The sequence below is a fragment of the Gastrolobium bilobum genome, unplaced genomic scaffold, assembly GCF_033153095.1.
Source record: "Gastrolobium bilobum isolate Gb01-03AN ecotype WA unplaced genomic scaffold, APGP_CSIRO_Gbil_v1 utg3218, whole genome shotgun sequence".
In the NCBI taxonomy this organism is placed as follows: Eukaryota; Viridiplantae; Streptophyta; class Magnoliopsida; order Fabales; family Fabaceae; genus Gastrolobium; species Gastrolobium bilobum.
This window is the reverse complement of record NW_026897874.1, coordinates 53,838-70,206: the sequence shown is the minus strand read 5'-3', so window position 1 is coordinate 70,206 and position 16,369 is coordinate 53,838.

The window sequence follows — 16,369 nt, the reverse complement described above, 5'->3', positions numbered from 1 at the left end:
AAGATTGAACGAAGATGTCGAAGAAGTACGAGGTACGGTTCGTGGTTTTTAAAACGAGATGGTCCGACATAAGAATCGGGTTGGCTCTATTCGGCCCAAGGTTTGAATTTCCAATAACATAAAAGTTTTAAAAATATAAATTAAATATGGAACAGGATATACTTACCACCAAAAAAGTTTATCACATTTACAACAAATTTAATCATCGTTGATTTCCGTCAATCTCACGGTTATAATTTATTGAATTTATTGAGAATTAATAATTAATTAATAAATACGATCCAATAAATTTTAATCGTTAGATTGACAGAAATCAACGGTGATTAAGTTGGTTGTAAAGATGGTAAACTTTTTTGGTGGTAAGCATATCTTTCCCGGCTATTTGACCCTTTTGTCCTTCATTAATTAATTAATAATTATTTTGTCCCTTATCCAAAACTATCTACCAATCTGCCTTTTTTTAATCGATTAACTTGAAGATTTAATCGATTAAATCCTCAACTTAATCGATTAAATCTCCTTCTTAATTGATTTAATCGATTAAAACTCATATTCAATCGATTAAATATCCCAAATAAGCGTGAAAGCATTGATTGAATGAGACAAATACGGTATTGGAGGTTATTTGAATTTAATGTAATAGGAGTTAATTGCGATTTGTATTTAATAGGAGCTGATTGCGTCCTATTATATTAACAATCAGTTTTACATTTGAATTTTGTATTTAATAAAGCTGATTACGTCCTATTAAATTTAAAACGCAATCAGCTCCTATTAAATTTAAAACGCAATCAGTTCCTATTAAATTATTTTATTTTGATAAAAAATTTTTATAAAAAATTGATGCCGAACCCAACGAGGTTAGTCTAGTGATTAAGAAAATATAATTTCAATCTCTGTTTCATATAAAAAAATATTTTATCCGTACTATCAATAGCCAGCGAAAGACAAGGTTTGTAACTAGTTGAAGTTAGTGCATCAATTGAAAACCTTGAGAATCTCTATTGTACGTTATGTGATTTTCTTTTGGTACATGTGTAGCAGAAAAAGGAAAGTAACGGACACAGTCAAGAGATTGTGTTTTCTATTTAATATTCACAGTCAGTTTTTCATTTGAATTTTGTATTTAATAAGGACTGATTGTGTCTTATTATATTCACAATCAAATTTTCATTTGAATTTTGTATTTAATAGGAGCTGATTGCGTCCTATTAAATACAAAATGCAATCAGTTCTTATTAAATTCAAAACACAAATAAAAAATTGATTGAATTTTGAATTTAAATTTTGAATATAATGTAATAGGAGCTGATTGCGTTTTAAATTTAATAGGAGCTGATTGCCTTTTGTATTTAATAGGATGCAATCAGCTCCTATTAAATACAAAATTCAAATGGAAAACTGATTGTGAATATAATAGGACGCAATCAGTTCCTATTAAATACAAATCGCAATTAACTCCTATTACATTAAATTCAAATAACCTCCAATATCGTGTTTTTGTCATTCAATCAATGCTTTCACGCTCATTTGGGATATTTAATCGATTAAATATAAATTTTAATCGATTAAATCAATTAAGAAGGAGATTTAATCGATTAAATCTTCAAGTCAACAAATTTTTCCAGTTTTGACCATTTAATCGATTAACTTTACAACTTAATCGATTAAATAGGGGCAGATTGGTAGATAGTTTTGGATAAGGGACAAAATGGTTATTAATTAATTAATGAAGGGCAAAATGGTCAAACACCCTATCCTTCCCCATTAAATATAATGAATCTCACTTACGCATAAATGAAAATATCCAAATAACATAATTCAAAACAAATTAGTTAGTTGAGATCTTTGAAGCACCGAAACTTCAAAAATCTTGACGTGTCGTGTCCGACACTTCTCGACACTCCAACACGCGTTGTAGAAACTCAAAAAATGGTTCAAAGGTTGCGTTGCGTTGCTTTTTTAGTTCCAACTACTAGATTCGTTGGATTATGATTACTATTTGATTGAGTTTAATATAAATATTTGAGATATCTTATGTTTCTTTATAAAATTGATGGGTATTACAAGTTTAACTTCATTTTTTTGTTAAATTATTAAATAATAAATATAATATACACAAAATAAATTAAAAATATTATTTAATATCAAAACGTGTTCTAACGTGTCAAAATTTAACATTTTTTAGAATTAACGTGTCGGAGTGTCGTATCGTGTCGTGTCACGTGTCCCGTGTCGGTATCGGTGCTACATAGGTTGAGATCATAGTTGTAAAACCCAGCCTGATCCTGCCGGGTCAATCCGAAACCCGGTGAACCGGTCATCAGACCGGTTCAGGTCAAGTATTGGACCGGTAATTCATTGACCCGGTCAAATCCTGATAAAATCGGCCAAACCCGGAGACCCAGTGACCCGGTCGGGTCATACATTTAAAAAAAAAACAAAAAACCAAAATTGTTTCATCTTGTCAAAAAAAATTGTAGAACACTTTTTAAAATCTTTTTGTCTATTCTACAATGACCTCAAATTTCAGCTTCTAATACTGAAGCAATTTGCGGAATAATAAATTAAGAGAATGTGACATATGTCATTTTTAATGTAGTTGAATTTAAAAAATATGAGTTCAATGCCATTGAGAGGTATGTTTATAGGGATTCTGAGTTGCAATTTAAATTGACATAGTAATAGAATGCATTTTTATTTATTTATGCTTCTTGTTTTTGAGTTTATTTAATGAACCTTGTTTAATTTATTTTAGATATGTAGAATATAATTGAATTTATATGTTCATATTTTTATATATTTTTATATATCTATATATATCCGGGTCAACCGGTCCGACCAGTGACCCATCGATCCGACCAGTGACCTAGTAACCCAGTACTCTGACCGGGTCGATACCCGGTTCAGATTTAATAACACTGGTTGAGATAATATCAAATATAAAAACCAATCCCAATCTATTACAACCCATATTATTTTATGGGGACATTATATGTGGAATGAATTTTATAATTCAACCCATAAAAAATGACGGGTTAAACGAATTAATCCATTAAGTTAAATGTATTAACTAAATGTGTTGACTCGTTTAATTGGAAATTTATACTTTTTTTTATAAATTAATTTACGTCAAGTATAATTTTCCACCGATTTAAAATAAAGGTATCTTATTTTATAAAAAATAAAAGAAGGAAAATATTATATGACAAAAGTGAATTCACATTGTTATTTACTTTTAAATGGATGGATGATCTTTGTTTATCAAAAAAAAAAATGGATGGATGATCTCTTATGAGGAGCCTAAAGAATATACTTCATATGGATTATCCCATATGCTTGAGAAATTGTTGCACCCCATTTTTTTCTATCACTTTCACTTACTTAAAATTTTCTTTAAATCTTAACAAATTCATTGAACTTGGCAAAATATTGATCAATGGTCATCGACTCCTGCTTCAAATCATTATACTCATTCTGCTTCCTTTCCCTGGCCTCCCTAGGAAAGTAGTTATTCAAGAACAAAGTCTCAAACAACTACCAGGTGATTTCCTGGCCATCAGCCTCCAACGATTGCACAGTGTTTGTTCACCAATCCTCGGCTTCGCCTTCAAGCATGTACACCGAGTAAACCAATTTCAGTGGATTAGGGCACCTCATCACCCTAAAAATCTTCTCCATGTCCTGAAGCCATTTAGCAGCAATCAATGGGTTATAGCCTCCAGTGAAGGATACAGGTTTGTGTTTCCGAAAGGCAATCAATCGCCTTTCATCCGCATCTGTCCCCCTACATGTTTTACATGTGGTTGATGAACCACAGTATGATGACTAGAACCATCATTGTGGTGACTAGCCCTTTCTTCATTGTTACCCGCTCCACACTCTTCATGGAGAGTATGCGGAGTAGGCGTGGCGGTGTGAGGAGGAGGAGTGAGTGGTATGTTCTCATTCCTAGCACCCCTCAGTGTCCTCAACTTATTCATCATCGCGGTCATAGCATTCCACACATCTTCATTCATCTTCATCAAGGTCTCATTAGCTTGACGACTAACAGTCAACTCCCTTTGCACGGCTGCCAGAGTGTCCACCACAGGATCAGACTGTACACCTGTTGCCCCACGACCACTTCGAGGTCTAACTAAAGTAGCCAAAATAGGATCTGGCTGAGCATTGGCATTTGATGCCTTAGGGATGTTCCGGGACCTCGTTATGACACTACACATGTTGCACAAAGAAATGAGTTGATCAAGCTCACACTCAGTGATCACAGATGCAATAATCATATAGAGTACCTAAAATAGCTATAAAGCATTAAACACCAAGCAAACATAACAATAATCCACAAGTTTCCCTAAGAAACTGCTCTGATATCATAAAATGTAATACTCCGTTCTAGAACCGGTTTGTTAACATTACGTATGGTATTAAGCGCAGTTACAATCACAACAATTGAATTAAAATACGGATAAACTTTTTCCTTTTTATTTATAAACATTTCTGTTTAAAATCAATTCCGTAATTAAAACAATTTCAGTAACTGTAATCATAGCTTAAACGATGTGTGGAACACTTAATGTAATTTTATTTAGACCAAACGTTTCTACCATAGTGTGCCAAGTAGTCATTTTAGACCAACAAGACTTGAAAGCTCATTTTCATTCATGTTCAATACTAAACACCTTCATTTTTTAGTTACACAAGGAATTTTATACTACTTTTATGGTCTTTATCTCCCCATAGGTTATAGATCTCTTCGTTAGCTACGCGTGGGTTCAAACCGCGCTCAATTCGGAGCACCGTAGCTCAAGTTATGAATTTTTGAAGAAAAGAATACTGAAATTCAAAAGGGTCCCGCGCTGGTAGCGCGGCAACACTGGCTTCTTCGCGTCTTCCCGCACTGTCAGTACCAATTTTGGAGCTCACAGCGTCACAGATTTGGAGATTTCACCCTACCTTAGTATTTTACCCATAACTTGAGTTATAGTTATCCGATTGACGTAATCTTGGTCTCGTTGGAAAGATAAGAAAAAGATCCATAACTTTCATTAAGACACAAGGGTCCAAATCTATAATATAGGATCTGAAAAATGGATAACAAGATATGATATCCTCATATCTACATTGATTCTCAACCACAAAGGTTTTCTTTCACCTAATAGACATTATACAACCACTTTAATACATGATTCTTAGTTCTTTCAAGGCTCACATGTTATCCAAATAGGCACCCATGCCCTTACATCGTATATACCATAAGTACCACATTACACAATATCTAAATGTCTTTAATACATAACCATGAGACTTAGCTATAAAACACTGATTAATTCATTGGCTCCCATCAACAACAAGAGACACCAAAAGAGATGAGCACAGGCTAAGTCCACCAAAATAAAGCATGATATACATATATCAAATGGCTTTCCAATATAAATCCTATACATAGGAACTACTACATGAAATGCATAACCCAAAATAATGCAATATCCTCATGTATCAATCTAGTCCAAGTATGGCCACTTGCCACTACCTCAGCATCTGTACCTGAAAGAGGGTCCCCACAACACGGGGTGAGATATACGAATATACATCAGTAAACCAGGGGTCCTTGGAAAATTTCTCCACCCCATAGTTCACTCATAGTATAATAGCAATAATCAGTAAATAATGTAGTAAATACATATCCATGCAGTGTGTCAAACATCTCCAGGAGACATCCCTCGAGCTCTCATGTTGTCATAAGGATACTCAGATGAAAATAATCCTACTGGTTAGCTAAACCACCAAGTATGAATTACGCATCGTCATGTAATATACAAAACATAGAGAAACACCACTGTATGCCACACCCAGTGTATACACATACGTATAACAAAGCATTAAACTAGTTTACTGCATTTACATACACTATCAACAATCACTACCCATTCAGGGCTTGGTGGAACAATTAAGGGATCAATTACCAAGGTCTGAAGACTTGCCTTAATTTGCTTCCAACTCAACCTTTGTTCACCACTAATGTGCACAATCAAGCTTCACAATTATTACCAACAATCTCACAAATAAACACCAATCCAAAGGAGCTATTCAAGGCCGTTTGACCTTAGTAGTGTCAAATTCGTATGGTTTGACCAATATAATTTCATGATCAGAGTTATTATCCATACAATGCATAATAACGCGGTATAAGATGAGCCGCTTTAAGACGTGATATACGGTATGTCGCGTTCTTTGCAAAAGACATATCAGTATGTCAGTGTACCTGCATGCAGAGTGGAGCAGACTGCACTAGACGTGGTACACTATCTGTCGCGTCTCAACCCAACACGTATTTGTGTAACCTTGACCCAACACACGGTAGCCCAAACTCTGGATACAAGGCAGAGATTTCGCCACGTCTGAGAATTCAGATTATCAAACATTCTCATATTTTTATATTCCCCATCCACAAAAATATATCATGTAAGGCCACTAACTGATAACTCTCCAAAAAAAGTTATTTTAGGGCTTAATTGTGATATTTTGGTACCATGATTGCATATAATTCTCTTGATTTTATATGATTAATGCATGAATTCTATGATTTCATGATTTAATTGAGAATTATGTTAAATATGTGTATTTGGATATAAATGAGCATTGGAAACATTTAAATGCACTTGTTATTTTACTGCAGGTCAATGTTGTAGCATCGGAAAGCAGTGCTGTAGCAGTGCATATGAGGTCAGCAATGCATCATCACCAGCAAGCTATGGATCCAAGCCCAATTAGCTAGAAGAAGTTTCTGAACGTGTAATCAGAGTCCTGAGCTGGCTACGCACTTTAAAACATTCAAAGGATCACCATTAAAGCTTCATTAAATCAACGATTACATTTCCAAATTCAAACCTGAAACATGAAATGGAAAGAATCTGATGAGATATGCTGCAGCATTACGCGCTGTCCCTGATCAGCGTTGCAGCAAATAAGGAAAGAATCTCCAATCAGCGCTATAGCAAAACACAGCTGTATCTTCAATCAGCACTGCAGCAAATAAGGAAAGAATCTCCAATCAGCGCTGTAGCAAAACACAACTGTATCTTCAATCAGTGCTGCAACAAATAAGGAAAGAATGCTTTGTCAGCTTGACAGCAAAATAGAGTGCCAATCTCAATCAATCACAAGGTAGCTTTGAGTGATGATTTGCATGGACTGGAAGAGATGATTGAGGCCCAGAATATCAAGTATATAAAGGAACGAACCCTACACACAGAAAAGAGGCTAGGAACGCTACACATGCTTTAGACATTCAATCAGATCCTAGAAAGAGAAAGTGGGGGAAACACATAGAGAGAATTTGAGGGTTCGTTGAGAGAGATCCAAGGAATCAAAGGGTGAGGCTAGGGTTTGGTAGAGAGATCAGCAAATCCGGTGGATCCCTGCACTATTCCGGCGGCTGAAGCAAGGTTGATGGTGGTGGAGCCTACGGTAGTTGCGAGAGCAGTGCTACAACAACGTCTCTGTTTTCTTTACTTTAGTTTAATGGAATCTTATTCTTTCTTTGTTGTTTCTTCCCACCCAAGTATGGGCTAAATTGTTAAGATTGGGTGATAGAGTACCCTTATTGTGATGTAATCAGTTTGCCTAAACTTTGCTATATGGTTGTCCTTTTAGTTGTTTAATAAAGTGCTTACTTTGTCTTTATTCTTGTTGACTTATCGAGAGAGATGCAAGATACTTAGGGTTTGGGCTATAGAGATATAGGTGAACTCAGAAAGTTATTAAGCATTGTGGTTTAACTAATTTAATTAGTTAATTGTGGGTAGAGAGATCATTCACACCACAAAATCAAATGGAACTTGCACTTAATGAATTCATAACTATGTTGGCCATAGAGATGTGAGACTTAGTATACATGTAGAGTGTTCTGGTTACTGGTTGGATAATTGCTATAACATTGTTACTGCATTCTGGTGAAGTTGTAATAATGGGGAAATTTATCCCAATCTATCTTTAATACTTGGAAAACCTATTTTATTACTGCATTCTTTTACTTAATTATTAGTTTTATTGTTTAATTAGTCATTAACCTCTTCCAAATTATCTTTGTTACCTTGATTGCTTGACATTGATCCCAACTTTATAGTTTTCTTCGTGGAAACGATATCTGGACTCACACATCCACTTTATTACTTGTTGACACGTGCACTTGCGTAATGTGTGATTGATAAAAGGGGTACACAATTGCACAACACTAACCTAACATATTAATAATTTAAATACAACTTATTTAACAAATTTAAAAGAATAATCAATACAACAATATTAACATACTAAAATTTTACGCAATTATATATAAAACATTAATAATATAAAGTATATCAAATTATAAAAATTATATGCATTTACCTAAGAATTTTATAAAAAAAATATAGGACAATTAAAGAACATAAAATATAATTACGCATAAAATATAAGGCCACAAACCTAACATATTAAAAATTAATCCACAATATTTTAAACACATTTAATAATATAAATATAGCATACTTAACAAATTTAATACAATAATTAATACAATAATAATAACATTTTATGCTACTAAATACAAAATAGTAATAATATAAACAAGCAAACTATAACAATTAAATCCACTAACCTAATATTTTTAGACAAAAAATAAAGAACTTTAAAAAACCTAATAATATAATTATGCAAATATAAAGTCACTAATCTAAAATTTTAATAATGTAAATATATGACATTTAACAAATTCAATAATATAACTAATAAAAATTTATGCAATTAAATATAAATCATCAGTTATTTACATAATACTACACTATAAAATTGAAATGTTCTAACCTAAGGCTTTTATAAAATAAAGGAAAAAAATATTTCTGTAGTTAATGCAGATAAGTTATCTGCATTTATTCCCAAAATGACGTCGTTTTGGTATTGAAATCTTAAAAAATTATAAATATAAAGACTATTATAATCCTGAAATAAATTAAAATTACAAAAATACCATGATTTCCGTCCCAAAACGACGTCGTATTGACTTACTGCAGAAAAAGCGAACCCTAAAATAAATATAGAACATTTAAATAATAAATATTTAAATAACACTTACTTGAAAATGAAATAGATCACCTTTTAAATGTACGAGAATCTAACTTATAACAAGTAACAACACACGTAAAAGGAAAAACCAAACTCACAGAATCAACTTTGCTCTACCAAATTATACTGGAACGCGGCTGCTAATGTGCCGTTTTCAGTCGCATTAAATGCGCAACTATCACGCGAAGGTCGTCTGCATGCTACAATAAATGTGATTGTTGTATGAATGCGTCTTAAAACGGTTGTCCTCCTCCCGCGTCGTTATGCATTATATTGATTTTTCCTTCCATCATTAACGTGTTCCAGTCATACATTTTAAAAAACGAACTACTAGGGTCAAAAGCCCGTTATTCAAGCTCCATAACTTCCTCCAATGGTTGATCACTTAAAGTTGGTCCACTTGCCTCAATCCTAGCAATCACATGGACATAATTAATATCCAAAAATCCATTGCTTACAAATGCAAGAAAATCCACAAACCAAACATAGGTTATTGCAAATTTTTATAGTATAATCAAATGACTATCTAAGTTCTTTTCTACCATTCATCATTCCTAACAACATTTGTAAAGGGACTTAGCTATAATCTAACTCAAACTCATAAAATCCACAAAATCACTATTGATCTCCTTCAACCTCATGCAATCTCCATGAAAACAAGGTTTTAGAAGTGAAAACTTACCCCAAAAAATCACACAACCACGGAATGAATGTTCCCTAAGTCCCCAAGAAGTGAAATGCTCCCAAACTCTTCCAATCTTCAAAGGGGGAAAATTTTGGGAAGAAGAAATCTCACTCCACACTGCTTCCCACTCAACACCAAGCTTGGATTCACAAAGAGAGGAAGATTTAAAGCAAGATTGTCTTTGGAATGGTTTGATTTGGTGGAGAATCAAGGAAGTTAGGGTTTTTGTCTCACAATTGTCTTTCCCTCTCTCTCAAGCGTTGCATCTGTCGGGGAAGAAGAAGCAAATGAGGTGGGTTGTGATGTTTTGTAACTTAACATAGTTAACTTCCACCGGGTAAAATTTATTTATCTACTCACCTCCATTTACTACCAAACTTTACCCAAGAGTCTGAAATATTTTTCTAGGAACATTTCTAATTTTACTTTTATATTTTGGGTACTTTTTTCTACACCTATTTTTATCCCATAATTTTCTCTGACTGCACTTTTAATCTCAAAAGTGACCATAATTCATTTAATTAGATATTTTGCCTAATTCAACCCACTAATACAAGATTAATTGCCTAATTAAATGCAATTAATTAAATCTCATAGTGAAGGATATTATAAATAACAACTATTTAGAATTCAAATTATGTTAAATTCATCTTTTTCTTAATTGGTTTTATGTTTGTTTATCCTATTTCATTTGGTGTATTAGTTATTTTATTTCAAATTAATTTTATCCTTAGCTACCCTATAATATAATTTGAAATAAAATAACCAATGCTATTAATCAAATAGGATAAAACAAACATAAAACTATTTAAGATAAAGATAAACCAAACAATTTGCATTCGAAATGGTAGTTGCTACGTCTTCACTGACCATGTATAAGATGTGCCTCCTCCAATCTAATTTTTATCTACCAAATAAAATTTGGGATATCACAAAAAAATTTAGTCCTTTTCAACTCAATCATTTGTGTTTTACTGTTCAGTGGAGAGCACGGGAGAAAATGAATATTAATATTCAACAAATCAGCTCCATAAGGTACATATAAGCAACAACAACGATGCAAAATAGAATGATTTTGAAAATTACAAGAGCGGTTGGTTAGAGAAAGAGATTTACAATTTTTCAGTTGGAGCAATCATAAAAGAATTGTATATAAAGAGGACATTCCTAAAGAAAATGCAAGTGGTGTAATGGAACTTAAATTATTCAATTGTTTAGCTTAGCCATCATGTGTTTCTACTTATTACATATATGCAAACACATGAAAACAAATTGAAGAATCTGATCCTCAATATAATAAAATAAGGCAGAAAATCCAAGATAATTCACACTAAAACGTCCATGGATCTCTTCACAAATGACATCAATGTAAGACAAGAAAGGTAACACACCATAAATTTTTATTTTCTGATTATTTTCATTACACACGATAAAGGTTTAAATTTAAAAAAATACAAATTAAAAATATTCACCACCCATCACAACAACTAAACAAAAATAAAACTATCCATTAACAAAATTATCCAAACTATTGATTACTAGCACTTATTCACTAACTATCTAGTACTAGAATTTATCCACTAGCATAAACAAAATAATAATTGAAAAATAACAAAATAATAAATATAATAAAATAAAAATAGGATATTATAATATCCCTTACCATATGATTTAATTAATTGCATGTAATTAGGCAATTAATCTTGTATTAGTGGGTTGAATTAGGTGAAATATCTAATTAAAGGAACTAGAATCACGTTTGAGATAAATAATGTAGTCAATGAGAATTAAGGAAAAAAATGAAAGTACCCAAAATTTAAAAGTAAAATTAGAAATGTTCCTAGAAAAATATTTTAGACCATAAGGTAAAGTTTGGAAGTGAATAGATAGATAAATTTGTATCCAATTGAAAGTTACTTACCTATGTAAGTGTTAAAACCACTATAACACCTCTCATTTGCTCATCTTCTTCGCTAGAAAGGGAGAGGACTGAGAATCCATTGACAAAGGAGCTCAAAACCTAAATTTATTGTTTCTTAACCAAATCACTTGGTTCTTAGACTAATCTCGCTTAGAATTGAGAGGCGAACACAACCCCTAATCCATAATCTACCAAAAAAATGTTGTATTGGGAGAAAAATTATGGTGAAAGTGGCAACCCACTTGTGATTGAGGAGCTTGGAAAGTTATTTGCTTTGCTTGGAGGCTTGCAATCCTTTCCTTACATGATTTTGGGTGAGTTGATGTTTAGAAATCTCAGTTTCATTGCATTCTAAGATGTTGGGTATGTTAGGGTTCCAAAATAAAAATGTGGCTTGAGTTTGGGTAGTTTGAGCTTGATTAAGACTTAAGCCTTTTGTAAATGTTGTTAAGAATGATGAATAATCGGTAGAAATGAGTTGAGATCATCAATTGGATAGGCTATGGCATTCTTAAAAAATGGGTACTTTTGTGTAGTGTATTTTTGCATTCCAAATGTTCGATATTGGAGTGTTGAATGTTGATATTGATTGTGTCTATGTGATTGATAGGATTGAAGCAAGTGGACCAACATTGAGTGACCAACCATTGGTGGAAGACATAGAGCTTGAGTAGCCTACTTGAATAGGTAAGTTCATGCCAAGTTGTGGTATGAAATTATAGTATTGTTGATGAAAATGTTGATATTCATTAACTTGTATTGATTGATTGTGTGACACCTTTGCGTAGGTGTGTATTTTGTAATATTGTAGCTTGAATTCAAAGTTTGATTGGTTGCAAACTTGTTGGTGAACAAAGGTTGAATTGGAAGCATTGATGTAAGTCTTTGGACATTGGGAATTGGTCCCTTTATTGTTCCACCAAACCCATAATAGGTAGTGGTTGTTGATAGTGTATGTAAATTGAATGAAGTAGTTTAATGCTTCGATATACGTATGTGTATGCACTGGGTGTGGCATATGATGGTGTTTCCCTATGTTTTGTATATTGCATGACAATACGTCATTCATACTTGGTAGATTCACTGATCAGTAGGACTATATATATCTAAGTATCCTTAGGACAACATGAGAGCTCGAGGGATGTCTCTTTGAGATGTTTGACACACTGCATGAATATGTATTTACTGCATTATTTACTGTTATTGCTATTATACTGTGAGTGAACTATGGGATGGAGAGATGCTCCAAGGACCCCTGCTTTACTGAGGTAAATTCGTATATCTCATCCCGTATTGTGGGGACTCCTTTTCAGGTACAAATGTTGCAGGAGCCTCTGGTGGCAAGTGGCCGTATTTGAGCTAGATGTCATATGCTGATAGCCTATCATTATGGATTGCATCTCATCTAGTATTGTAGATGTATATGTCATTCACATTACCGCATATATATATGTATATTTTATGATGTATTTAGGAGGACTTAGTGTATGATCATTGTGGTGGTGAATGCTTCGTTGTATATAGCTTATAGCTTTGATCATGTCCCTATTGTATCTAAGTCCTTTGGCTTGTAATTATCTTGAAGAATATTGTCGTAAATGATTCATTATAACATTGATGGAATGTGAAGTATGTTTTCTCATTTTGAGTTGAATGATAAGTTGGTGAATTGCATGTGAGATGTAGAGCCATATGGTGTGTGGCCATGATTGGCTACCTCTTGTCAATTAGGTACCAAGAAGTTAGAGAATGGGGGGAGTTAATTTCCCAAGTGAAATAAAGGGAAATAGAGGAATTTGTGTTTTGCACAGGTGGAGGGAGCTTAAGCACCCCAAAAAGGAGGCTTAAGCAACCTGAGGCTTAAGCGCCCTGGAGGACCTGTGCAGGAAAAAATTCTCGGTCGGTGGGGGCTTAAGCGGGCACAGGGGACTTAAGCTCTCTCTTTGAACAGAAACTTAAAAATCCTCTGCCCGAGGGGGCTTAAGCGCCCAGTAAGGGGGCTTAAGTGCCCAACCTCAGTTTTAAGAAAAATAATTATCTCTTGAAATAAGTAATAGGGACCATCTAATTAGGTCTAATAAAGAAAGTTTATGATGTTAAGCATAGTCTTAGTTATTCCGCAACTTCACATGGTTATAATCACGTAATTGGTTATTTTAAATTTGGATTGTGTGTAAGGAAAATAAGCAAAGTTTTAGAGAGGAAAAAATGTATCTGTGTTTCTAATTGAACCAATGTGATTGTAAATGTGCTTAAATCATAAAACAATGTTAACAAATCGGTTCTAGAACGGGGTCTTATAGATATAATATTTTGTCTATATTTTTTCATAACTAATTTACCTACTTCTCTCCAATATCTAGATTATAATATCAACAAAAGTTAGTTGAAATTATAATCTAACGGTATTGAAAAGAAGTAATAAACATAATATCATATCTCAATAAAAAAAAAAAAACTCATGACAATATGCTATTGATTAACATATTAAGACACATCTAATTACATAAATTAAAATTTAGCACGTGTGAAGAGTAATGTCAACTGCACAAATTATTATAATAAATAGGGGTTTATTTCAATATTTTCTTTAAAAAGAAATAATCAACAAGGTAGAAGGGAGAAACTAGTGTCGACCAATGATGCACAGACACCGACATGGGACACGGGACACGACACGATACGACACGCCGACACGTTAATTTCAAAAAAATGTTAAATTTCGACACGTTAGGACATGTTTTAATATTAAATAATAATTTAATATATATATATATATATATATATATATAATATAGTATATATTTAATACACTCATCATAAGACACAAGAAAATATAAAAACATAAAAAGTGGTACAATCTCTCTTGTGGTTGACACTTTATTTCTATTATTTTTGGATTTTTTTTAATATCCCATTTTTTTGGTTTAATATCCCATTTTTTTTGGTTTTAGACTGAAAGAGAGAGAACAGATGGGGGTGTTTTGTTTCTACACGTTACCCTCCTTTTGTCTTCCACTTTCCTCTCTCACTGCCATTTCTTTGTTCAACAATCTCTTTCTCTTTCATAGTCATACTCATACACACCCTTCTCATTTCTCTTCTCAATCACAAAGAATGGAGTCTAGCCACCACTTACTTGAGTTAATGGGTTTAGAAGCTAATAAAAAACCATTACCCTCCTCTCCGCCCAACTCATCTTCTAAGTCCCTCAATGGCTTGAAATTTAGCTACTCCTGCCACCTCCGGTCCAAAGAAAGGAAGAGGTGTTTCGATTCAACCGACTCAACCACCTAGGTGTCAATGGTGCAGACTTTTGAGTGATGCCAAAGGTTACTATTCTAGGCACCCATTCTGCACCATGCATTCCAAATCCCCTACCATCGTTATCTCTGGTCTCCAACAAAGGTTTTGTCAACAAGAACGACGAAGAACAACGTGAGGAAGAAGATTGAAGCAGACGGCGACGGAGCTGTGTGCATGTGTTTGTGTCTATCCGGTTTTTTTTATTTTAGAATTATTTTAAATTTTATAAATTTTTTTAAAAATTTACATTTCTACCCTTTGACCGTGTCGGATTCGGTCAAATTCGCGTGTCGGAATAGTCAACGTGTCCTAAAATATTGATCGCGTGTCGAACGCGTGTCGGAATATGTCCGTGTCGGACACATAATTTTTCTAAAAACTGCCGTGTCCGTGCTTCGTTGGTGTCGACTAGCAAGATCGAAAATGTGACATTAAATACTCCCTCCATTTTAAAATGTGTCGATTTGAAGAAAAGAAAAAAGTATTTACGTTCAATTTATCCGCAATTTTAAAATCAACTAGGTTTCATTTGTTTAATTTTGTCTTTATATTTTATTTTTATTGAATTAAATAGGCTAAAATATTAATCGAATCTTAATATTTTGAGTGTTTAAATAAATGATAATTTAATTAAATATAATTATATTTTGCTATTGGGTGATACTTAATAACTTTCTAAATCCTTTTCTGATTATTTTAAATGATTTATATTTTGTAATGCGGAGCATAGGAAATAACTTAATTATGATATTCAAAGCTAGAAATAATTATCATTTAATTATACCTTCAAAAAGGTTGGTGTATTTGACTTTTTACATCATCATAATTACAGCACTTAAGTAAAATTAAAATGCCCTTTCCGAATATGCACGAAAAAATTAATTAGAAATTCTTTTTTTTGTAGGTTATTAATTATTTCTTTTGCGTAATTTAATTAATTGATTATTTACCAAAAAAATTAATTGATTGAGCGGCGGTGGTTTTATAATTTCGTACAGAAGTAAAGATAAGGAAATCTTTGTCAACCACCGACAACGGGTATTGTTTGTTCATGCGGAGGTTGGGATGACAATTTTCAACGTAATACGTGTTTGGATTGATTAATTAATTTTTAAATTTGTGTCACGTTTGTTAATAATAATTAATAACACGAAAATTCTCATATAGTGTTATGTGCCAACATGCAAATACGGAATTGACACATAAAACTTTTTGAAGATTATTCATGCGGTGTCCTATTAATGTCAATATGATATTAGTGAAGTAAAATTTAAGAGCTTTATTAGTCTCCTTTCACATAAGATAGTTATCATATGTTGTTGAGAAAAAATGAGTGGATCTCATCATTATAAGAA